The sequence below is a fragment of the Bos taurus genome, chromosome 13, assembly GCF_002263795.3.
Source record: "Bos taurus isolate L1 Dominette 01449 registration number 42190680 breed Hereford chromosome 13, ARS-UCD2.0, whole genome shotgun sequence".
NCBI classification, from domain to species: Eukaryota; Metazoa; Chordata; class Mammalia; order Artiodactyla; family Bovidae; genus Bos; species Bos taurus.
Genome location: NC_037340.1, coordinates 5,314,545 through 5,340,941, shown reverse-complemented (window position 1 = coordinate 5,340,941; position 26,397 = coordinate 5,314,545).

Sequence of the window (26,397 nt, the reverse complement as noted above, 5' to 3'; positions counted from 1 at the left end):
TCTCCATATGTTGGAATGTTGAGATCAGTAAAATGATCAAGTAGAAGTAAATTGTAATTTACTTTTGTAATTACAAAATTGTAATTTTAATTGTAATTGTAATTTTGAGAATTATTTTGAGGAAGAAGGGTTAACATTTTGATATCTTTGTTGATAAAAGTGCCTCTGCAATTTTGTAATGTGTTAGCCTGAAAATGGAGTCAACATGGAAATGTCTCCTAGCTTACCTGAAATGGTCACAGGGATACAGTGAATTTTGCATGAGGCTCTCATTTGGTGTATTTAATTTTATTATTATTTTTAATGCATTTCCTTAGCGACTCAGAAATGGACATTCTAAGCACTGAAGGTATAATTGTATAAAAATGCACTGGCTTTGTTTCAGTTTCAAGGAGGTAGAAATTATAGCAATACAGACCTTCTTATTCTGTATATTATAGGGAAATGACATTAATGCGAAACAATGGGTGATGACTGAGAGGTGTTGTTAAGCAGTACAGTGACAGAAAATCCCCTGAATAATTACCAGGTATAAAAAAGGGAACGGGTCAGTGCTATAATCCCTTTCTGTTATTAACTGGAAAAGGGACGGTTTTCATCATATTTTGACAGTCCTTACCTAAACTATTAACAGTTTCTCAACTCTACATTGCTAGGTTGTCACCAGTTGCAGCTGCTGATGACCGAGCATCCTCTCCCTGCTCTTTGCAGTCTTGCTCCTTGAGGTTCCATCCCCCAAGACCCATGGGCTCCATTAAGTATTGTTTTTAAAAGACAGTTTTGTTCTGTTTTTCCCTGAAAGCTACTAAATACAGTTTGAATGCCAGTGCTTTCAATTAAGCCTCCTAGGTTTTGTACTGGTGTTAAATAGGCCATCACCAGGGTTGGTTGCTTCCAGTAAATGTAGAACTAAGGGAGACTGTAGGGCATAGAGACAGATGATCTTTTTAAACATTATAATGGAGATAAAAGGCTGAGCAAACTGCTCTTTTTCTGGCTTGAGTTAGAATAGAAACATTGTAAATGATACTCTTAAACAACTGAGCCACCGTAAATATATCCACTGATGGAGGAAAAAGAAAGAAAGAAAAGGACATTTATTTAACTGTGTTAGTTATTGGCAATGTGTACGTTAAAACCGAAAAGTCGAGCGATCTGGTGTTCAGGGTTGATTTGGTACGTAGCAAGATTGCATAGTAAAGAGACAGTTAAATGACGGTCCTTCCTGCCTTGTCCTTCTTGACATCTTTCTGTGGCCTGTGTGGAGGACTGGGTCAGCCTCCCCTGACTGCCCTGCACACTGGCCCCCCTGGAGGACTGTCATGAAGCCTGTGTCTCCTGGTCTCCTCTTCCCCTGGGCACTGACCGCTCCTCACTGTGAGCACCTCTGACTGTCTTCCCGAGCACCCTCTCTGTCAGTGGAAACCAGGCTCGGCCATTCACAGAGCAGGTCAGAATTAGGCTGAAGTCCCTGTCCACGTGGGCAGGTCTCAGTCTTCCCCCTTCAGGTGAGACCACTCTGGGTGGGGTGCAACCCACCCTCACCCCAGATGTCCCCGGTTGGATGGAGCTGATTGCTCACAGAGGTCATCTGCCTATAATGTACCTAGTGTTGGCTTCCTTCTTTGCCTTCTCTTGTTTCCTGGAATCGCCCCAACCCCCCAGCCCCAAACTACCAGCACTCACATCTTTGTGTTATGAAGATGTTCGTGTTTTAGACATAAAGAAGCCTTTTGGCCTTTCTAATTGCCCTTTTTTTCTAATCTCAAAGTGTTATTTGTAGCCAGCCCAAATTTTTCCAGAAACCTGTTAATACTGCTGCTACTGCTACTAAGTCACTTCAGTCGTGTCCGACTCTGTGCGACCCCATAGATGGCAGCCCACTAGGCTCCCCCATCCCTGGGATTCTCCAGGCAAGAACACTGGAGTGGGTTGCCATTTCCTTCTCCAATGCATGAAAGTGAAAAGTGAAAGTGAAGTTGCTAAGTTGTGTCCGAGCCTTAGCGACCCCATGGACTGCAGCCTACCAGGCTCCTCCGTCCAAGGGATTTTCCAGGCAAGAGTACTGGAGTGGGGTACCATTGACATTTTAATATTGCTTTTTTATTTTTTTTTAAACACCAGGTCAGATCGATTACGTGAGCATGATTGTATCTTCTAACCCTATTTGGACTTCTCAAGCTCTTCCTTCTAGAGGATTACTTAAAGCACTTGCTTCTCAATCCAGAGGTTAAGTAAAGTAACCTGTGTCATACAGATTAGATTCAAGTTCAAGATGTCCTGAGGAAAACTTCCTGCCTGACTCCCAGTACACAGCGTCTCCCAGTAGTTCAGAGTGCCAAGTAGCACAGTGGTAACTTGTTAGGTTGGAGATTGCCAGGTTCTTCTTTTCCCTTAAACAGCACAAGAAAAAACAGAAACCAGAGCCAGGGTCCAGGCTGTTCCCTGAGACCACTGTGCCTGAGTTCTTACAGGCCAGATAGGTTGTTCCACTGCTTGTGTGTGGTTAATGGTCTTTCTGCAGACCTTCCTCAAAGGAGAGGAATAGTGCTTAAAATTGCACCTTAGTAACTTAAAGGAGGAGTCTCCATATGGTTTCCTAACTCTTAAGAGATGATGATGTCACATCTTCTAGAAATTCAGTAACTTATCTATGGTCTAAAATATCCAGGATTTTGATTCATACATATTATGGTTAAATAAGTATGTGAACAATTTTTTAAAAAATTGGTCTGTGAACAGTAGTAGTAATAGTGGTTTCCTTTTTTGCTTCAGGGAAATAATTATTGAGATCTACTGTATACATGTTTAAAATTTTTTAAAAAGTATTTATGTGTTTGACTGCACCAGGTCTTATTATAGGATGCAGGATCTATTTTAGTTGCAGCGTGGGGGATGTAGTTCCCTGACCAGGGATGGAACCCAGGGTCCCTGCATTGGGAGCACAGAGTCTTAGCCACTGAACCACCAGGGAAGTCCCACAGACTGTGTACATGTTTTAAAAGCTGGTCCCTTATGCATGATGTTGTTTTTGCTCAGTCCCTCAGTTATGTCCGACTCTTTGTGACCCCATGGACTGCAGCAGACCAGGCTTCCCTTTCCTTTATTATCTCTTAGAGCTTGCTCAAACTCGTGTCCATTGAGTCAGTGATGCCATCCAACCATCTCATCCTCGGTTGCCCCTTTCTTTTCATGTTCTCAATCTTTCCCAGCATCGGGGTGTTTTCCAATGAGTCAGACACCAGTACTTCAGGTGTCCAAAATATTGGAGCTTCAGCCTTAGCATCAGTCCTTCCAATGAATATTCAGGGTTGATTTCCTTTAGGATTGACTGGTTTGATCTTCTTGCTGTTCAAGGGACTCTCAAGAGTCTTCTCCAGCACCACAGTTTGAAATCATCAGTTCTTTGGTGCTCAGTCTTCTTTACAGTCCAACTCTCACATCCATACATTACTACTGGAAAAACCATAGCTTTGACTATATGGACCTTTGTTGGCAAAGTGATCTCTCTGCTTTTTAATAGACTATCTAGGTTGGTCATAGCTTTTCTTCCAAGGAGCAAACATCTTTTTGTTTCATGGCAGCAGTCATTGTCCACATTGATTTTGGAGCCCAAGGAAATAAATTCTGCCACTGTTTCCATTGTCTCCCCATCTATTTGCCATGATGTGATGGGTCCAGATGCCATGACCTTAGTTTTTTGAATGTTGAGTTTTAAGCCAGTTGTTTCACTCTTCTCTTTCACTTTCATCAAGAGGCTCTTTTATTTGAGGTTATGCATGATGGTTCCTCACCAAAACTCAGGGCTGGCCGTGGTTATGCATCTTAGAAAATTCTGTTCCCTTCTGCTCTAAGTTTTCTTACATTGTAGACATTGAAGAAGTGAGTGTATCATACCCAAATAAGAGAAGCACGCAGGATGAAGGGGAGAATTAATAGGAAGGCTAAGTTCTTAAATAAATGCAATTCATATTTATTTGTCATCTTATGGCTAGGCTCCCAAGCAAGTTTACCGTAGAAGCACTCCAAAATGGTTTTTGGTGATTATCTATAATATAGAAAAAGAAGAAAGATGATTGATCTGTTCTTTGTAGAAATGCTTCAACAATAGGATGATGGTGGTTTAGTCACTAAGTTGTGTCCAACTCTTGCAACCCCATGGACTATAGCCTGCCAGGCTCCTCTGTCCATGGGATTCTCCAGGCAAGAATACTGGAGTGGGTTGCCATTCCCTTCTCCAGGGAATCTTCCCAACCCAGGAATCGAACCCGGGTCTCCTGCACTGCAGGCAGATTCTTTACCAACTGAGCTACAAGGGAAGCTCAGGGACAATAGGATGAGGACCACATAATCTTCTTTCCTCCATCTACCAACCTATCAGGCTCCACCAAGGCTAAGGAGGTAGAATTGTTAACGTGGACTTCCTTGGTGGTCAAGTGGTTAAGAATCTGCCTTCCAATACAGGGACATGGGGTTCACATCCCTGATCTGGGAAGATGCCACATGCCTCTGGGCAACTAAGCCTGTGTACCCCAGCTAAAGAGAAGCCCAATCCCACATTCTGCAATGAAGATCCCACATGCCACAACTAAGAGACCCAATGCAGCCAGAAACAAATGAATAAATAAGTAAATATTTTTTTAAAAGATAGGCCCTGACAGAAGTCATTTCTCTAATTTGTTCCTTCAGGAATGTTTTATATGTTATTAAAAAAAAATACACAAGTAGATAGTGGCCAATACCAAAGCAGTGTATTTCCCAAGATAGGGAAGGCCTGAAAGTACATAGACATGTGATATTACCAGGGCAGAAATGTAGATACAGAACTGTCATATAGGAAGTGTCCTATAGAACTATACAGGTAGCTGGAATATAGAATTACTTCAAGAAGTAACAGATGTACCTCTAAAGCATTTGGGTCAAAGTGCATAGCCAGTATCATTAGAAGACCTGAGACCCTCCAGAAATCTACTGAATCATGGGGAGGGATGTGGGAGGGGGGTTCAGGATGGGGAACACATGTACACCCATGGTGGATGCATGTTGATGTATGGCAAAACCAATACAATATTGTAAAGTAAAATAATAATAATAATAATTTTTTAAAAATTAATAAGATACTCTGTACAGCCTAAAGTTTGAGAAGCATTGCCTTAGAGCCTAGACTTATACTGTTCAATATGGTAGCCGCTAGCCACATGTGGTTATTGAGCACTTGAAATGTAACTAGCCTAAATAGAAATACACTGTAACTGAAAAATATGCACCCAATTTCCAAGATGTGTAGTACAAGAAAAGTAATGTAATAAATATATTTCAAGCGTTGTCTTTGAGCTAGAAGAACCAGAAAAGGACCACAAAACCGTAAAGCCCTGTTGTCTAAAAGGTGTGTAAATCCATGCTATGTTTGTCTACTTTTGCCACTTAACCTCGGAGCAGCCCCGCTTACACAGCGCTGCACAACACCGTGGGAGGGGACTGAGGAGACTCTAGCTTGCCGACTGGAGGAACCAGAATGAAGAGGGGCTGGGAATTAGAGTGTAGCAGGAGACTCAGAGGAGAGCTGGAAAACTGGGTTTCCAAATACTGGATATGTGATGATACAACTTCTTCTTCAACTTGGGTGTTTGGGGATAGTTCTACCAAAGCATAGCAAAGGCTGTGAGGATGAACTGCAACGATAAAGAAAGAAAGTGAAGTCACTCAGTCATGTCCGACTCTTTGTGACACCATGGACTGTAGCCCACCAGGCTCCCCCATCCATGGAGTTTTCTAGGCAAGAGTACTGGAGTGGGTTGCCATTTCCTTCTCCAGGGGATCTTTCTGATTCAGAGATCGAACCTGGGTCTCCCACATTGCAGGCAGATGCTTTACCGTCTGAGCCATGACCCAAATCTCAGGCTATTCTCCAAGCAGAACATGTAACCAAGCACTCCAAAGTCACATAGTACATTCTGAAAAGAGAATTGACTTTGAGACCATCACCACTGAAGGTGAAACTTCTTGGCAGTCTCAGGCTTATCATGTTGATTACCAGTTTAAAAAGGAAATCAGCATTCCTCAGAGGATTTTAAAAGGACCTAGAAACTTGCAAGAAAAAAATCTGCTGGATGCAATCCAGAATTATGTGACATCATGCTAAAAATCACAAAAATCTGACAAATACTCAAGGGAAATGACCATAAATAAATGCAAAACACAAGATGACCTAAGTCTTAGAATTGTCAGGCAGAGACTTAAAAGCAGCCATTATAACCATACTCAGTGAGGTAAAGTTAACACTCTTTAAATTATCAGTAGAGAAATAGAAATAATTTTTATAAGTACCAAGTGGAAATTTGGCAACTTAAAAATGCCATATCTGAAATAAAGATGTACACTGAACAGGCTTCCACAGGATGGAAATAAGACAGCAAAGAGTCCAGTGGAAATAAAACCATCTGAAGAACATAAAAAAGATAAAAAGAAAATGAATAGAGCCTTAGTATCTCATGAGGCAATATCAACAGGTCATGTCATTGAGTCCTAGAGAAAAGGAAAAAGAGTTTGATGCGGGAAAAAAAAATTTTTTTAGAAATAATGAATGAAAACTTCCCACATTTGTCTAAAGTCATATATTTACTAGGCTTTAATTTAAGAGGCTCAATGAATAAAAAAAAAAAAAAAAAAAGGATAAACTCAAAGAAATTTACTAGGCTTTAATTTAAGAGGCTCAATGAATAAAAAAAAAAAAAAAGATAAACTCAGAGAAAGCCATCTCATACATATAATAATAAAACTACTGAAAATCAAAATAAAGAATAAAAATAACTTGAAAGTAGCCAGAGAAAAGCAAGACATATTATAGGGTAACAATGATTCAAATGACTACAGATTTCTTATCAAAAATCATGGATGCCAGTAAACTGGAATAACATTTTGCTTGAAAGAATAACAAAAATAATAAACAGTCCACCTAGAACCTTTATCCAGAGAAAATATCCTTCAGGAATGAAGACAAAAGAGGCACATTTTCAGGTGAAGGAAGACTAAGATGGTTTGTCACCAGTAGACTTAACAATAAAAGGAATGCTAACAAGAGTTTTCAGGCTGAAGTGAAATAATACCAGAAAGGAACTGGAAACATCAGGAATAAAGGAAGAGGAAAAATGAATGGAAATACTTGAGTAAATATAAAAGACTATTTTTTTCCTCTCAAAACTCTTTAAAAAATATGACTAAGAGATACAGTAAAAAAAAAGTCAATAGATGAATTTATATAAGTATTAAAACTGTGCAAATAATCCAAAAGCAGCAAGAAAAAGGGAATTAAGAATAAAAAAGGGAGGGAGCAAAGAGAAAACAGATGGTTAAATGGTAAACCTAATCCATTTATCAGATCAGATAAAAAATTAATACCCAATTAGATGCATTAATAAAATGATATAGCCAGGCTAAAAGAACAGAAAAAGATATACCATGCAAACCCATTTAAAAGAGAACTGGAAGAGTTATGGAAGATTACCATAAATAAGCAGATGTCTTCATCAAGAAGACATAAGAAGAATCCTAAATGTGATCCTAACCTAGTAAAAAAGGGCCAAAATACATGAAGCAAAAAATGATAAAGCTGAAAAAAGAAGTAGACAAATTCACAATGGTTCTTGCCAACTATAAACTTAATTCTCAGGATTTGATAGAACATTTAGACAAAAACTCAGCAAAGATAAATTGAAAAATTCTATCCATCAACATCATCCTTCATTGACACAGAACCCTCCAGCTGACCATGTAAGAGTGCACATTCTTTCTATGTGCTTTTGAAACATTCACCAAGGTAAATTCTGGGCCATAAACAAAACTTAACAATTTTTTAAAAAGTGAAATAATGTGTAATAGTATTATCTCACTGTTCAGAATTAAATTAGAAATCAATATAAAAGAGCTATCAGAGAACTCTGAAACATTTTAAAATTAAAGCATTTATTTCTCCATCTATTTGTGTTATCTTTGATTTCTTTCATCAGTGTTTTATAGTTTTCTATATATAGGTCTTTTGTTTCTTTAAGTAGATTCATTCCTAAATATTTTATTCTTTCACTTCAATGGTGAATCAAAGTGAGTATACTACCCAAAGCCATCTATAGAATCAATGCAATCCCTATCAAGCTACCAGTTGTATTTTTCAGAGAACTAGAACAAATAATTTCACAGTTTGTATGGAAATACAAAAGACTGCGAATAGCCAAAGCAATCTTGAGAAAGAAGAATGGAACTGGAGGAATCAACCTGCCTGACTTCAGGCTCTACTACAAAGCCACAGTCATCAAGACAGTATGGTACTGGCACAAAGACAGAAACATAGATCAATGGAACAAAATAGAAAGCCCACAGATAAATCCACGCACCTATGGACACCTTATCTTTGACAAAGAAGGCAAAAATATACAATGGAGAAAAGACAATCGCTTTAACAAGTGGTGCTGGGAAAACTGGTCAACCACTTGTAAATGAATAAAACTAGAACACTTTCTAATACCATACACAAAAATAAGCTCAAAATGTATTAAAGATCTAAATGTAAGACCAGAAACTATAAAACTCCTAGAGGAAAACATAGGCAAAACACTCTCTGATGTAAATCACAGAAGGATACTCTATGACCCACCTCAAGAGTAATGGAAATAAAAGCTAAAATAAACAAATGGGACCTAATTAAACTTAAAAGCTTTTGCACAATGAAGGAAACTATAAGCAAGTTGAAAACACAGCCTTCAGAATGGGAGAAAATAATAGCAAATGAAGCAACTGACAAAGAATTAATCTCAAAAATATACAAGCAACTCCTGCAACTCAATTCCAGAAAAATAAGTGACCCAATCAAAAAATGAGCCAAAGAACTAAACAGACATCTCTCCAAAGAAGACATACAGATGGCTAACAAACACATGAAAAGATGCTCAGCATCACTGATTATTAGAGAAATGCAAATCAAAACCACAATGAGGTATCATCTCACGCCAGTCAGAATGGCTGCTATCCAAAAGTCTGCTGCTGCTAAGTCACTTCAGTCGTGTCCAACTCTGTGCGACCCCATAGACGGCAGCCCACCAGGCTCCCCAGTCCCTGGGATTCTCCAGGCAAGAACATTGGAGTGGGTTGCCATTTCCTTCTCCAGTGCATGAAAGGAAAAGTGAAAGTGAAGTTGCTCAGTCGTGTCTGACTCTTAGTGACCCCATGGACTTCAGCCCACTAGGATCCTCCGTCCATGGGATTTTCCAGGCAAGAGTACTGGAGTGGGGTGCTATTGCCTTCTCCAATCCAAAAGTCTACAAGCAATAAATGCTAGAGAGGGTGTGGAGAAAAGGGAACCCTCTTACACTGTTGGTGGGAATGCAAACTTGTACAGCCACTATGGAGAACAGTGTGGAGATTCCTTAAAAAACTGGAAATAGAACTACTGTATGACCCAGCAATCCCACTGCTGGGCATACATAACGAGGAAACTGGAACTGAGAGACACGTGTACCCCAATGTTCATTGCAGCACTGTTTACTATAGCCAGGACATGGAAGCAACCTAGATGTCCATTGTCAGATGAATAGATAAGAAAGCTATGGTACATATATACAATGGAATATTACTCAGCTATTAAAAAGAATGCATTTGAATCAGATCTAATGAGGTGGATGAAACTGGAACCTATTATACAGAGTGAAGTCAGAAAGAAAAACACCAATACAGTAAATTAACACATATATATGGAATTTAGAAAGATGGTAATGATGACCCTATATGCCAGACAGGAAAAGAGACACAGAGATTAAGAGCAGACTTTTTTTTCTAATTAATTAATTTATTTTAGTTGGAGGCTAATTACTTTACAGTATTGTAGTGGTTTTTGTCATACATTGACATGAATCAGCCACAGGTGCACATGTGTTCCTCATCCAGAACCCCCCTCCCACCTCCCTTCCCAAGGAACAGACTGTTGGACTCTGTGGGAGAAGGTGAGGGTGGGATGATCTGAGAGAATAGCATTGAAACATGTATATTACCATATGTGAAACAGATCGCCAGTCCAGGTTTGATGCATGAGACAGGGTGCTCTGGGCTGGTGCACTGGGATGACCCAGAGGGATGGGATGGGGAGGGAGGTGGGAAGGGGGTTCAGGAAGGGGAACACATGTACACCCATGGCTGATTCATGTCAATTTATGGCAAAAAACCCCCTACAACATTGTAAAGTAATTAGCCTCCAATTAAAATAAATTTAAAAAAATAAAACAAAATTTTTAAAGCATTTATTTAAAAACCCATGGGTTATTGGCAGAAAAATGGGAAAAGGATACAAAGATCTAATGGGATAAATAGCAAAACAACTTACAAAGTGATAAACTTAATTATTACCAATAATTATACTGAATGTAGGTGGTATAATTCCCCTACCCCACTTCCATTAAAAGGCATATATTTTCAGATTGGTGAAAAAAATAATGACCCAATTATATGCTGCCTATGTGAAACCCATTTTAAATACAAAGATTCAAAGTAGAATAAAGTCAAATTTGGTAAATGATGCATTATGATAATAGTAAGCAAAAAAAGATCAAGTGGGTGTGTTAATACCAAACAGTGTATTCATAGACAAATACTTTAGAGCAAATATCATCAGAGATAGAGAAGGCTATTCTGCAGTGATAAAGGGATAATTTCCTCAAGAGGACATAATAATCATAAAAGATTTACTTATCTAATAATATAACTTCAACATACATAAAGGAAAAAAATAATGGTAGAAATGAAAGAACAGATTGGCATATTCACAATTATAGTTAGAAATTTCAATGCCTCTATTTCAATAATTGATAGGTGAGGAAGGCCAAAAATCAGTAAGTATAAAGAAACATTCTTTGTAATATTTAAAACATTCTTTTCATGTGAACATGGGGCATTCCTAAGACAGACTATATTCTGTGTTATAATGAAAGCATTTATAAATTTAATAGGATTAAAGTCATACTAAGAGTGTTTGGGCTACCCTGGCTCAGATGATAAAGAATCTGCCTGCAATGCAGGAGTCCTGGGGTCCATCCTTGGGTCGAGAAGACCCCCTGAAGGAGGGGATGGCGACCCACTCCAGTATTCTTGCCTAGAGAATCCTACAGACAGAGGAGCCTGGCAAGATTGAATCCCTTGGGTCGCAAAGAGTCAGACACAACTGAGCGACTAACACACACATACAAGAATGTTTATCACAATGGAATTAAAATAGAAATCAACAGCAGAAAGATCTATGGAAAATTCTGGCGTGTTTGTAAACCAAATAACACACATCTAAATAAAGAAGGATGAACACTGAAGAATGGATGCTTTTGAACTGTGGTGCAGGAGAAGACTTATGAGAGTCCCTTGGACAGCAAGGAGATTAAACCAGACAATCCTAAAGGAAATCAACCTTGAATATTCATTGGAAAGACTGATACTGAAGCTGAAGCTCCAATACTTTGGCCACATGAAGTATTGGTGACCAACTCATTGGAAAAGACCCTGATGCTGAGAAAGATTGAAGGCAAAAGGAGAAGGAGGTGGTAGAGGATAAGATGGTTAGTTAGCATCACTGACTCGAGGACATGAATCTGATCAAACTCCAGGAGATGCTAAAGGACAAGCCTGGCGTGCTGCAGTTCATGTGGTCACAAAGAGATGGGCACAACTTAGGGACTGAACAACAGGGAAAATTATGAATGAGTTTTTAAAATAATTTTAAATTAATTAATGTTTGGCAATGCTGGGTCTTCATTGCTGCATGGGCTTTTCTCTAGCTGCAGCAAGTGGGAGTTAATCTTCAGCTGAGGTATGTGGGCTTCTCATTTCGGTGGCTTCTCTTGTTGCAATGGGTTCTAGGGCCAGAGGGCTCAGTGGCTGTGACTTCCAGGCTCTAGAGCTCAGGCTCAATAGTTCTTCACATGGGCTTAGTTGCTCCTCGGCATGTGGGATGTTCCCAGATCATGAATCGAACCCATATCTGCTGCACTGGGAGGTGCATTCTTTACCCCTGAGCCACCAGGGAAGCCCCATGAAAACTTTTATGCCAGTAAGTTTGACAACCTAGATGAAATAGGCAAGCTCCTTGAAAGCCCCAAATTACCAAGGCTGAACCAAGAAGAAATAGATAAACTGAACACCCCTAAATTATATCCTGAACTGAATTTTATATCCAGCCTGAATTGAATTATATCCCATAATTAGGGTATATAATTATTTTATCATGATAATTTAAAGGATTGAATTAGTGGTAAAAAAAAAAAAAAAAAAAAAAAAAAACCTTCTTCTAAAGGTAAATCCAGACCCAGATGGATTCACTGATGAATTCTGTCAAACACTTAAGAAAAAAATAATACCAATTTAGGCAAAGTCTTCCAAAAAATTGAAGAGAAAGCAATACTTTTGGACCCTTTCTCTGAAGCAACCAAAACCCTGATATCAAAATGAGACGAAGATATTATATGAAAAAGAAAGGACAGACCAATATCTCTCCCTCAGGAACACAGGTACAAAAATTCCAAACAAAATTTTAGCAATTTTAATCCAACAATTAAAAAATGAGATAATCCCTCATGACCATGTGAAGTGAAGTATATTTCAAGAGAACGAGATTTATTTAACAATCAAGAGATAGTTTAACTCACCATATTAAAAAGCAAATAAGCAAAGAGCTCTCAGATACATCAACAAAGACCAAGTGTTAGTTACCCAGTCGTGTCTGACTCTTTGCAACCCCATGGACTGTAGCCCACCAGGCTCTTCTGTCCATGGGATTCTCTGGGCAAGAATACTGGAGTGGGTTGCTATTTCCTTCTCCAGGGGATCTTCCCAACCCAGGGATCGAACCTGGGTCTCCTGCATTGCAGGCAGATTCCATACAGTCTGAGCCACCAGCCAAGTCCACATCATCAGAAGCACAATCTGTAAAAGAAAAATTGACAAATACTTTTTCTGTATTAAAACTTTTGGTCTTCAAAAAACTTACAGAGTGAAGAATTACAGACTAGGAGAAACTGCAAACTGAATATCTCACAAAGAACATTTATCCAAAGTATATGAAGAACACTCAAAACTCATTAAGAAAACAAACAGCACAATAATAAATATGCAAAATATTTGAACATTTCTTTACTAAAGAAGATACATGAATGATAAATACATACATGAAAAGATGTCTAACATCATTAACAATTAAAATATGCAAATTAAAGCCTCAGATATGCAGATGACACCACCCTTATGGCAGAAAGTGAAGAAGAACTAAAGAGCTTCTTGTTTAAGTGAAAGAGGAGGGTGAAAAAGTTGGCTTAAAGCTCAACATTCAAAAAACTAAGATCATGGCATCTGGTCCCATCACTTCATGGGAAATAGATGGGGAAAGAGTGGAAACAGTGGCTGACTTTATTTTTCTGGGCTCCAAAATCACTGCAGATGGTGACTGCAGCCATGAAATTAAAAGATGCTTACTCCTTGGAAGGAAAGCTATGATCAACCTAGGCAGCATATTAAAAAGCAGAGACATTACTTTGCCAACAAATGTCTGTCTAGTCAAAGCTATGATTTTTCCAGTGGTCATGTATGGCTGTGAGAGTTGGACTATAAAGAAAGCTGAGCACCAAAGAATTGATGCTTTTGAACTGTGGTGTTGGAGAAGACTCTTGAGAGTCCCTTGGACTGCAAGGAGATCCAACCAGTCCATCCTAAAGGAAATCCGTCCTGAATATTCATTGGAAGGACTGATGCTGAAGCTGAAACTCCAATACTTTGGCCACCTGATGTGAAGAGCTGACTCATTTGAAAAGACCCTGATGCTGGGAAAGATCAAGGGCAGGAGAAGGGGACGACAGAGGATGAGATGGTTGGGTGGCATCACTGACTCGATGGACATGGGTTTGGTGGACTCCGGGAATTGGTGATGGACAGGGAGGCCTGTCATGTTGCAGTTCATGGGGTTGCAGAGTTGGACAGGACTAAGTGACTGAACTGACTGAAGGGTAGCTACTCAGGTGGTTTATTTACCAGTTGAGCTACCAGGGAAGTCCTAGTAGGGTAGCACTATATACCTATTAGAATGGCTGCAGTAAATAAAAGCACAGTGCTAACTGCTGGTGAAGATGTTCCACTTATGGAAGAGACACATTACTTGTGAGAATGCAAAATGGTACAGCTGCTATGGAAAACAGCCTGGCAGTTTCTTACAAAGTTAACCATGTATTTGCTCTCTTTCCCACCTGTATCACAACTGGGTGGGTATTCAAGAGAAATGAAAATTCATGATTTTTGTCTATAAATAAATGTACATACAGATGTTTATAAGCAGAATCTTCAAAATTGGACATGACTAAATGTCTGTTAGTGGGTGAAAGGATAAAAGGTACATTCCTAAAAGAAAGAAGACTCTTAAGAAAAAAGGAGCAGACTATTGATATTTGCCACAAGGAGGAAAAACAACTACTTTATTTGATAGTTTAAAGCAATCAGTCTCAAAGGGCTACTACTATCTGACTTTATGTATATGACATCTGGATAAGACAAACAAAAGGATGGGCAACCCATCAGTGTTTGCCAGGATTTGATTGGGGGGAATATTTGGATACAAGGGAGGAGAAACAGCTAGTCATTTTGGAGGCTGGTACTGTTCAGAATCTTGACCATGGTTGTGGATACATGACGATGCATTCATGAAGGCAGAATAATGGGCCCCAAAGACGTTCACCTTCTCATCCCCAGAGCCAGTACATATGTTATGTTATGTGACCAAGGGGAGTTAAAGTTGTGAGCAGAATTAAAGTTTCTAATCAGTTGATCTTGAAATAGGAAAATTATACTGGATTATCCAAATGGGCTCAGTGTAATTACAAGTGTTCTTAAAAGTGGGAGAGGGAGGGGAAGAGGAGTCACCCTGATGTGACTGAAGGACGGCTCAGCTTGCCTCTGCTGACTTTGGAGATGGAGCAAGGGGTCCGCAAGCCAAGGGATGTGGGGCACCTCTAGCTGCAAAGAATAAGGAAAGGGGTGATACCCAGAACCTTCAGAAAGAAGTGCAGTCCTGTCCATGCCTTAGTTTTAGCTGAGTGAGGATCGTGTCAGACTTCTGTCCTACAGAACTCTAAGATCAAACATTTGTGTTGCTTACTGCACTCAATTTGCAGTATTTTGTTACGGTGGCAATGGGAAACTAATACAGTATTCATGTGCCCAAACTTACAGAATTGTGTTTCAAAAGCAGACTTGACTTCATGTTAATTAAAAAATAAATTGAAAACCTTTAGGTGGTTCACAGTGTATTTCTGTTGAACAACACTGGTGTAGACCACCTCAAAAGCAGTGTATATGTGTGTGTGCTCAGTCGTGTCCGACTCTTTGTGACCCCAAGGGCTGTAACCCGCAGGCTCTTCTGTCCATGGGATTCTCCATGCAAGAATACTGGAACGGATTACCATTTCCTTCTGCAGGGGATCTTCCTGACACAGGGATCAAACCCACGTCTCTCGAGTCTTCTGCATTTGCAGGCAGATTCTTTACCACTAGAGCCACCTGGGAAGCCCCAAGGAATACTTTTTATTCTGAGTATCCAGCACAGTGGCTGGTGTGAAACATTATAAGTACAAAACATCTGTTAGACCCGTATGTGAATTAGGAACATTGACGGGCATTGTGCCCTGATTCTCTTCTCAAGCTTATCTTCCAGACCCCAGAAACTCAAGGACTCCCTCCCACCCCAGTGTTCCCTGTGATACATCCTCCTCTTCCTGACCTATTTCTAGAGCCAAGAAGATGCGTATAGATGAATCCTTTGTTTTAAAATGAATGTGAGCACAGGGACTCTGTTTTATGAGCCAAAGTTGAGTGCATAGACCTACGTACTTGAGCTAGAGAATATTTGAAATAGTCACAGAAGACACAAGGTTTTGGTTATCTTCAAGGAGTATGTGACCATTTTGGATGAAAAGTTTCTGCAGATTCAAAATGTAATTGCTCTGCATTGTTTTCTGAACTCTGGAACTTCAGGGTTACTGTGAGCGTCATTTTTTGATCGGCAGTTTTTACTGTCATATTGTTTAGAAGTGGTTTATTTCATATTTTCTGTTTTCAAAAAAGGAGGCAAAGAGTGCTTTTACTTAGAAAATAACATTTTGTGTAATATACTTTCATCCTTAATGTCTGGAATACAAAAAAATTTCGAAGAAATCATGAACATTGTTCATTTCTATGGTCAGAGTTAGCTCACATAGTTCAAGAAGATTCTTCACTTTTTGAGAGAATTTAAAAACTAACTAGTGTACCTTAGAGAGACACTAGTAATTTCAGGCGTCCTGAAATTACAAGTAAAATTTATGTGCTTATTTTTCCTGGAGGCAAGAAACATACCTTTCATCAGCATCACAAAGAGAGTAGCTACTGCCTTAGCAGATGCACGAAAGTCCGCTTATGGAGAAGAGTTATTTCATATGTATTGCTCACATATCAGTTTTCCAAAATGTATTTTGGAGAGCAATGGTCCCAAAAGCATCATTAAGAGGAACAGGATTCCATGATGAAATCATGGGAAACATATTCCACTATATGTACTTTTGGAGATTCTTTATATACATCACATTATTTGCTACATCCTAGGTCTTGAGAAAATTTACTCCATAGTTAAATTCCAACTCTCACTGGAGAGTCGCATTGTTGCTGCATTGTGGTGACACATTGCCAATCTAAGGCCATATATTTCATATAAATCTTCGTTGAGTCCCATGTGTTTTTATTAAAACTGTGTATGTATCTTTATAATTTACAGTTTAAAGTTCTTAAAGAAGCTTGTTTATCTTAAAGAAAGCTGTTTATATGAATGAAGAAAAATATTTTAGCTTGTGAATGCTTTTGGCTAAATACCAGTCTTAATTATCTACTGAAGGGAGATACTTTCACATTTAAGAAGGAACTATGATATTATTCTAATTGAATTCAACAGTAAAAAAAAAACAAACAAGCAAAGCATATCCACTCAGGTACTGTTTCTTCCTTTTACATTTCCAAGGAAATTTGTAGAGAACTTACTGGAAAAATCATGTCTTGGAGTATTGTAGGTATTCAGTACATGGATCTACTGAATCTTCACTACCGAGTACAGTGAATCTGAATTTTCACCTGACTCACCCCTTCTGGGATCAGAGAGGTTAGTAATTTTTAACCAGCTTTATTGAGATATAATTTACATGCCACAAAATCCTCCCATTTATATAACATGCATGCAATTCAGTATTTTCTAGTGTATTCACAGAGTTGCATAACTTACCTTTAGGACGCTTTCATCACTGCAAAAAGAAATTCTGTACCCTTTAGAGGTAAATCCCATCCCCACCTCCCCTCCAGCCCTGAGCAACTAGTCATCTCCTTTTTTGTCTCTATGGATTTGCCTGTTCTGGACACTTGAGAGAGACAGAATCACACACTATGCGGTTTTCTGTAACTGCCTTCTGAGCACAGTGTTTCCCAGATTCATCCATGTTGTGGCACGCATGAGTACTTTGTTTCTCTTTATGACAGAATAATATTCTACTGTGGAGATGTGCCACATTTTATTATCCATTCATCAGTTAATGGGCATTTGGGCAGCTTCACTTTTTGATTCTTTTGTGAGCACTGGTATATACAGTTTTATGTAGACATGTTCTCAATGCAGTTGTGTATATACTTCAGGGTGGAATTGTTGGGTCATTTTGTAACTCTGACTTCTAAGGGATTGCCGGACTATTTTTCTTACCCTGAATACTCTCAACTAAGCATTACTGAAGCGACTTAGCAGCAGCAGCAGCAAGCTAAATCCACTTTTGAGCCTCTTTAACGAATTTTTAATTTCAGTTATTTAACTTTTCTACTCAACTTTCTTTTTGATTTGTTCTTATAATTCTCTTTATTGATTGATATACTGCATTTGAAAACACACCATTGTCACACTTTCCTTTAATTCTTTAGACAGAATTTCCTTTAGTTTTTTGAACATAATTAGAATAGTTGACAAAAAGTCCTTATCTACCTGGCCAACATCTGGGTCATTTTATAGACATTTCCTATTGGCTGTTTTTTTCTTTTGTAGAGGCAATATCTTCCTGTTTCTCTGTGTGCCTCGTAATCTGTGGTTGAAATCTGGATATTGTAGATAAAGTAACAACTCTGGTGTCTAGCATTCCCCCCCTTGCTCTTACAGTCTTATATGTTACTATTGCTATTTTATGTGGTTGTTTTTTCTTATTGCTGCTTTTTGTTCAGCAGCTTCCCTAGACTTAATCTGTAGATTCTATATTCTCCATAGCGTGTTCCCTGAGTTCTTTGCTAACTTTTTTTTTTTTAATTCTTGTTTTTATTTTTAAGACTGGTACCTAAGGTTCGCCTGGTATCAGTATACTTTAATGGTTGCCTGGGTCACTGGCAGTTCAGAGTTCCTTGATTGCCTTGAGGCACTTTGTCTTCCGCCCACGTTTTTACAGGAGGTTCTGTTTGAAGCACAACTTCAAATCTCAGGCAGTACAGGAGTTTGCCTTAGATTCCTGCTTGCTTAGCACGTCAGAGTCAGTCAGAAGTGAATGACTAGGCTTTTTCCTTCCTTGGGTCGTTCCTGGGCTGGGGAATATCCCTGATCGTGGGCACAGGCTGCACATGTGCCCAGTCTTCTAGATCCTCAGGAATGTGTCAGAGCTCTTCAAAGTTCTCTGCCGTCAGCTAGCTCTCCTTCTTCATTTCTTCTTTCTCCATTTTTTTCCAGGTTCTTGTTGGTCTCAAGCGAAGTTACAGCCTCTGGCAGCTGTGAGGTTAAGTGTTAATAGTAGGTTGCTATTATTTTCACCAGTGCCCTGGGAATAGGACTTTTCTCACCTGATCTGAGCTTCAAGTTGAATAAAATAGAAACAACAATGGGGGCATGGGGATTTTCCCAAGAGCTGCTAGTTTTATCAAAAGATTGACTGTCCTGCACAGATGCAGCTTTTACTGGAGTCCGAAGAGGTCAGTGTCCTGTTGAAGCTGCAGGCGTTCCTTGGCCACCCCACCCTTCAGCTGGGGAGGGAGGAGTGTTGGGATACCCCCCATGAAAATGACACAGACTTCACTGATTTTTTTAATGAGATTCAGCAGTTTTTCTTGAATGGATATTTTCTGAAGAGCTATTTTGTTCTGTGCCTCTGATTAAGTTGCAGAATTATGAAAAGGCTGAATACAGACTTGCTTGTATTTTCATTGTTTGTGGGGGTGTGGATTCACAGAGGTGTATGCTTTACCATCTCAGCTGGATAGTCTTAATCGGACTCAAGTACTGAGTAAACAGCCATGCTGTGCACCCTGTGCTTAGTCAATAAATGATCTAATGAATGGAAAGTACTCAGAAGAGCTTTGGGGCACACGTTGTAAGTACCATGAACATGTGGGCACATGAGCATTGGCTGTGATGACTGTTTTTCTTCCCTTGCCACTCCCCGCCCCCCCCAACCCCACCCCAAGAGCAGCGTCTCTCTTCTGCTTCAGTGTTTGGAGCATAGTGAAGAGTAGACTATTTGAAGCTGCAACTCTGTGAAGCCACTGATAACAGAAGAACACATTTAAGATGTATTTTCAATGATTTAACATTGTAACTAATAACCAGTGCGAAGAGCTTCAAACCCCAAGCTAGCCTTGCAGATGGATAGCGTCTGCTCAAGCTTGTGAGTAAAACTGGGTTCTGAGCGAGCTGTGACTGGAAAGAAATTCAGCGTGATGACAGAGGTACCAAACCGTACTGAAGGTGTCTCTATTCTCTGATTTACCCTTTTTAAACAAGTGATCTCACTTCAAGAAACCTAATTGAATAGAAAAGCACTGTTTCTCTTTTTCTTTTTAAACCCTGTTTCTAAGGATCAAGGCTGCCCATGGCCAAGTTGCTAACAGGATCTTATGTTGATTACAGTGAGACAAATAGAAGGAAATTAGAAATTAGAGGCCTCCTGAATTAGGTTATTTTACATAAACCTTATAAATGGAAAACAGCTCACCATTCTATATAGCAGTGGTCCCCAGTCTTTTTGGCTTCAGGGACTGGTTTGTGAGAGACAGTGTTTTCATTAACCATGTTGGGGGGTTGGCATTGGGATGATTCCAGCACATTACACTTATTGTGCACTTTATTTCTACCATTATTACATCAGCTACACCTCAGATCATCAGGCACTGGATCCCAGAGGTTGGGGACCCATGTGATATAGAACATTTGAACTGGGTAGTATGATCCCTGTGAGGGAAAACACCTGTGTGAAGGTGAATAAAAATGTCCTTTTGAAGCAATATATCGAAATACAGAAACAGAATGCCTTGATTTTTAAAAGCATAAAAAGTTACATGAAATTACAAAAGCTTTAGATAATCCATGACATATTGACCTCAAATCTATGGGCAGTAGAATCAATAGTCTTAAACATGTAACAAGACAAGGCTGGGTATTTGTATTTATTAGTGAAAAAAAAAAAAAAAAAAAGGAAAGTCCTGCTTTTTGATGACTCTGGAATTTAGGCAAGAAGTGACCAATCTAAGAAAATGATGCCAGGAGCCAGATTTGCATGGTAGGTTTTCATTTTAGTTTTGTTTGGAGAGAAGCAAAATCTATGTGATTTTTGTTGTTGTTGTTGTTGTTGTTGTTGTTGTTTTTTAAGGACACGTAGACAAAAGTGGGGAGAAGGCAATGGCAACCCACTCCAGTACTCTTGCCTGGAAAATCCCAGGGATGGGGAAGCCTGGTGGGCTGCCATCTACGGGGTCGCACAGAGTCAGACACGACTGAAGCGACAGCAGCAGCAGCAGCAGACAAAAGGGGACAGGCCAAGGCATTCTCTTGACCCCGGGCACCCTGTGTAGGTGCCCCTTCCCTCTGCTCCAAGGAAGGCTGCGTGACTCCAAGGTTGGAAGCCTTGAAAACTCAAGGAGGCAGCTCAGCTGTGCAGTAGTCACTGCACTGCAGAGAATGGCAGCAGCTGCCTCTTAGGTGGAGGCTGTCAACCAGGGCAATTAGCAGGGAAGATGGCAAGCTGTGATGTCTGAATTCAAGTGAGACACTCTCCTAGGGAAGTCCTGGGAAACACTATTTGAGGCTCAGGGGAGGAACCTTGACCTACCATCATGCTCCAATCAGAGAAGTCTGAATGATTTTTATGAATATGACTGCTTTAGTATTTACATGGGCTTTCCTGGTAGCTCAGATGGTAAAGAATCCACTTGCAATGTGGGACACCTGGGTTCAATCCCTGAGTTTGGAAGATCCCCTGGAGGAGGGCATGGCAACCCACTCCACTAATCTTGCCTGGAGAATCCCCATGGACAGAGGACAGTCCAAGGAGTGACAAAGAGTAGGACATGACTGAGCAACTAAGCACAGCACAGCACATTATCTACACACCAGTGAGAATTTAAGACACCCCTCCTATATGCCCAACAAAGTAGTATAGTAGATTTCCAAATCTGTGTTGTTCACAGCAATTTTGTTTTCGGGGGGCGGGATGCAGGCTTCATGCTGCATAGCATGCGGGATCTTAGTTCCCCAACCAGGGACTGAACCTGTGCCTCTTGCAGTGGAAGTGAGGAGTCTTAACCATTGGACTACCAGGGAAGTCCCTACCCCAATTCTTTAAGGCTTCTTTTATTTGCAGTTAGTAAATGAGGAAAGGAAGGCACAATAAGGTGAGCAGCTTTCCCAAGGGTGCACATCTAGTGTTTGGCAGAACCAGCTCAAGTCTTCTTCATCCCAAATGTTATTATCATTTCAGGACACCATCTCCCATACACCTGTAGAAGTACACTTCTTAGTTGCACCTTCAAAGTGTCTGAATACCAATGTAGCGTAAGCAAAGAAGGCCCATAAACATCAACAACTGCAAACATCAGAGGAATGAGGCAAAGAAGTTAAAAAAGAACTTCTGTTAGTGTGTTTTTGGGTCCTACAAAATCACAATGAGAAAACTGGGAGGATGGAAATTTTCCTGCAGGAAAAGTGCTCCAAACAATGCAAAAGAAACCTGACTCACAGGCTATCACTGTGATAAGTTAGTGTCCAGTAGCCAAAGCAACAGTTGCTTTCTATTCATTTAACCAAGTTGAGAAAAGAAAGTTACTGTCAAAAGCTGAGATGCTGATAATTGCATATGTGAGCTTCCATTTTAAAGCAAAAAGCATTCCTGAAGCTGGCATCACTCCAGGGGAAGAGTAATCAATATTAGAACAATTTGAGTGAATTTTAAGAATTGAATGATGAAGAAGAAAACCATTTATGTCTAAACATAAATTAACCAATTCTCAAGGGATCCAGTAGTACTAAATTACTCTACAAATTAGCCAGCAGGATGTTACTATCCCAGTAGAAATCATGCTGTTACATGCAAGAGGCTACCCTTTTGGATAAATAATTTTTATTAAAAGTTTTCTTTCTCAAGGATCTGGGCCTGAAGATCTTGGCCAGTTTATGTATTTGATTTTTAAGATGTTAGAGCCATCAATGCTGAGACTTCGGGTGAGTCCCACTTTTATGGACTGAATTGTACTCCCCTACCCCCAGTCTGAATGTTGGAGCCCTGATCCCACTGTGACTCTGGTTGGACATAGGGTCTTACTTGCTGCTGCTTGCTGCTGCTGCTAAGTCGCTTCAGTTGTGTCCGACTCTGTGCGACCCCATAGATGGCAGCCCACCAGGCTCCCCCGTCCCTGGGATTCTCCAGGCAAGAACACTGGAGTGGGTTGCCATTTCCTGGGTCTTACTTAAATGATGTTTAAATGAGGCCATGAGGGTGGAGCCCTAACCCAGTAGGACTGGTGCCCTTATAAGAAAGGGAGTGGCACCACAGTCCACACTCAAGGGCAAGGTGATGGCACAGTGAGAAGCCAGCTGTCTTCAAGGCAGAAAAGGTCCCCACAAGACACCTGTGCTGCTGGCACCTTGATCTTGGGCTTCCACCCTCTAGAACTGTGATAAAATACATGTCTGTTGTGTAAGCCACACAGTCTGAGTATTTCTGTACAGCAGTCTGAACAGACTAATGGTGCACAGCAACATCCTCAAATCTGAGTGTGGCTATTTCACGTGCCTTATCATATGTCAACATCATTTAGCATTCTTCTGTCAGTCCATAGAGAAGGTTTCAAGATAAGTGAGTGATTTTTACTACCTTTGTGTGAACTTTAAAATAAGTGACATGAATTAAGCCAGACAGATCTCCTTTGTCTCTCAGTTTATTTTCACTGCATATCATTTACATGTATCTCTGTAAATTTTGTATGTGCCTGGCTTCTCTTTCAGCTGTAAATAATTTTCTTACCTTTGGAGTTGTCGTTTAAATACCACTTAAAAAGTATTTTTACAAGGACTTCGCAATATTACAGGAAAAGCATTGGTCTTTTAATTCCGTAATGCTTGACATTCATCCAGGAAGAAGAGGTGATCTAAGGAAAATGCAGATGAGGCATGCATAATTTTTAGAGCTCTTTCAAGGTGTGGATGAAATAAAGTTGTCTCCAGGTATTTATCGTATAGGCCATTCATTCTTTCAGCGTAGTTTTTGAGCACTAATGTTGAACTAAGTTGACAGAAACACAGTAGGCTTTATGCAAAGCACTCATTTAATCAGCTCTAAGCCAACTCTTCTATGACCCTTTACTTTTTCTAACTAGTTTTCAAAACTAGCCCTGTTCTTCTGTGAACTCTTTAAGGAAAGATACCCTTTTTACCTTATTTCAGTGTCTCGAGAGACTCATATTATTACAAAATATTGAATTGTATCGAGGGCTACCTGAACTAATTACTATCTTTTGTCCTTTAAAAACTGGATTGAATAATAAAGCTACAGTAGATTAATAATAAGCTATTTTATCCTAAGTGTGTTTTAAAGTCACTTTTTTTTCCATTCTCTGAGACCCAAAGAATGCATATATTTCCCTGGGAAATGGGGCAACTCTACAAATTCATGACAACTCCTTCAAACAAAAGAAGAGAAAAGTGGATCCATTTAGCCAGACAATAAAAATTAAGTTACTTCTATTTTGACTAAAGAAAACATCTTCTTTTATGGAAGAATTTCAAAACTTCAAATTACAATTTAAAATGATAGCTGAAGGGCATAATCTACAGGAAGGCAATTTTTGTAAGATATATTAAACTTGAACTTTTCTATTATATTTGATGAGATGTAAAATCATACCATTTTAAAACTTAAAATAAGGAAGGGGCCTTGGAGAGCTCCCATTGAAAAGCATATCACAAAGAAGAGCTCTTCTATGTGTAAAAATGCAAATTTGCCTTTGAAAGATGGAGCTGCATTTCCCCAGAGGTCTGTCTGCAGAGTGATTTTCAAATAAAGACACTGATAGTTAAAAAAAAAAAAGAAAAGTTGTTCTCTTAATATCTGATTTAAAAAAACTCACACACTACAAACCAAAAAATAAACATCCGTCATCTATGGTGCCTCTGCTAAAGATGCTGTATGTTGCCATGGCACCACAACGGGGTTGCTAGCTGGTTTGTCCACCTGGGAGAAGCCTGGCATTGCATTCTCCATACCCACACAGTATTAGGAGTCTCAGCAGTTTGTTATGCTTTGCTTTTTCCCTAATTTTCTACTCCGACAGTAAAATAAATAATTCCTGGGCATTGAGCTATATCAGAAATGGCAAGAGGTTTGGAGTCAAACATAGCCAGGTTTGGAATCAACTCTGCCATTTACTAAGTAAGTGGTCCTGGTCAGCCACTTCGGCACTCTCATTTATAGTTGAGTAGTGGGAATGTAGGGAAAACCACTAGACCATTCAGGTATGACCTAAATCAAATCCCTTATGATTATACAGTGGAAGTGAGAAATAGATTTAAGGGCCTAGATCTGATAGACAGAGTGCCTGATGAACTATGGACTGAGGTTCGTGACATTGTACAGGAGACAGGGATTAAGACCATCCCCATGGAAAAGAAATGCAAAAAAGCAAAATGGATGTCTGGGGAGGCCTTACAAATAGCTGTGAAAAGAAGACAAGTGAAAAGCAAAGGAGAAAAGGAAAGATATAAACATCTGAATGCAGAGTTTCAAAGAATAGCAAGAAGAGATAAGAAAGCCTTCTTCAGCCATCAATGCAAAGAAATAGAGGAAAACAACAGAATGGGAAAGACTAGGGATCTCTTCAAGAAAATCAGAGATACCAAAGGAATATTTCATGCAAAGATGAGCCTGATAAAGGACAGAAATGGTATGGACCTAACAGAAGGAGAAGATATTAAGAAGAGATGGCAAGAATACACAGAACTGTACAAAAAAGATCTTCATGACCCAGATAATCACGATGGTGTGATCACTCACCTAGAGCCAGACATCCTGGAATGTGAAGTCAAGTGGGCCTTAGAAAGCATCACTACGAACAAAGCTAGTGGAGGTGATGGAATTCCAGTTGAGCTATTTCAAATCCTGAAAGATGATGCTATGAAAGTGCTGCACTCAATATGTCAGCAAATTTGGAAAACTCATCAGTGGCCACAGGACTGGAAAAGGTCAGTTTTCATTCCAATCCCAAAGAATGGCAATGCCAAAGAATGCTCAAACTACCACACAATTGCACTCATCTCACACACTAGTAAAGTAATGCTCAAAATTCTTCAAGCCAGGCTTCAGCAATATGTGAACCATGAATTTCCTGATGTTCAAGCTGGTTTTAGAAAAGGCAGAGGAACCAGAGACCAAATTGCCAACATCCGCTGGATTATAGAAAAAGCAAGAGAGTTCCAGAAAAACACCTATTTCTGCTTTATTGACTACGCCAAAGCCTTTGACTGTGTGGATCACAATAAACTGTGGAAAATTCTGAAAGACATGGGAATACCAGACCACCTGATCTGCCTCTTGAGAAATTTGTATGCAGGTCAGGAAGCAACAGTTAGAACTGGACATGGAACAACAGACTGGTTCCAAATAGGAAAAGGAGTTCGTCAAGGCTGTATTCTGTCACCCTGTTTATTTAACTTATATGCAGAGTACATCATGAGAAACGCTGGACTGGAAGAAACACAAGCTGGAATCAAGATTGCCGAGAGAAATCTCAATAACCTCAGATATGCAGATGACACCACCCTTATGGCAGAAAGTGAAGAGGAACTAAAAAGTTTCTTGATGAAAGTGAAAGTGGAGAGTGAAAAAGTTGGCTTAAAGCTCAACATTCAGAAAACGAAAATCATGGCATCCAGTCCCATCACTTCATGGGAAATAGATGGGGAAACAGTGGAAACAGTGTCAGACTTTATTTTTCTGGGCTCCAAAATCACTGCAGATGGTGACTGCAGCCATGAAATTAAAAGACGCTTACTCCTTGGAAGGAAAGTTATGACCAACCTAGATAGCA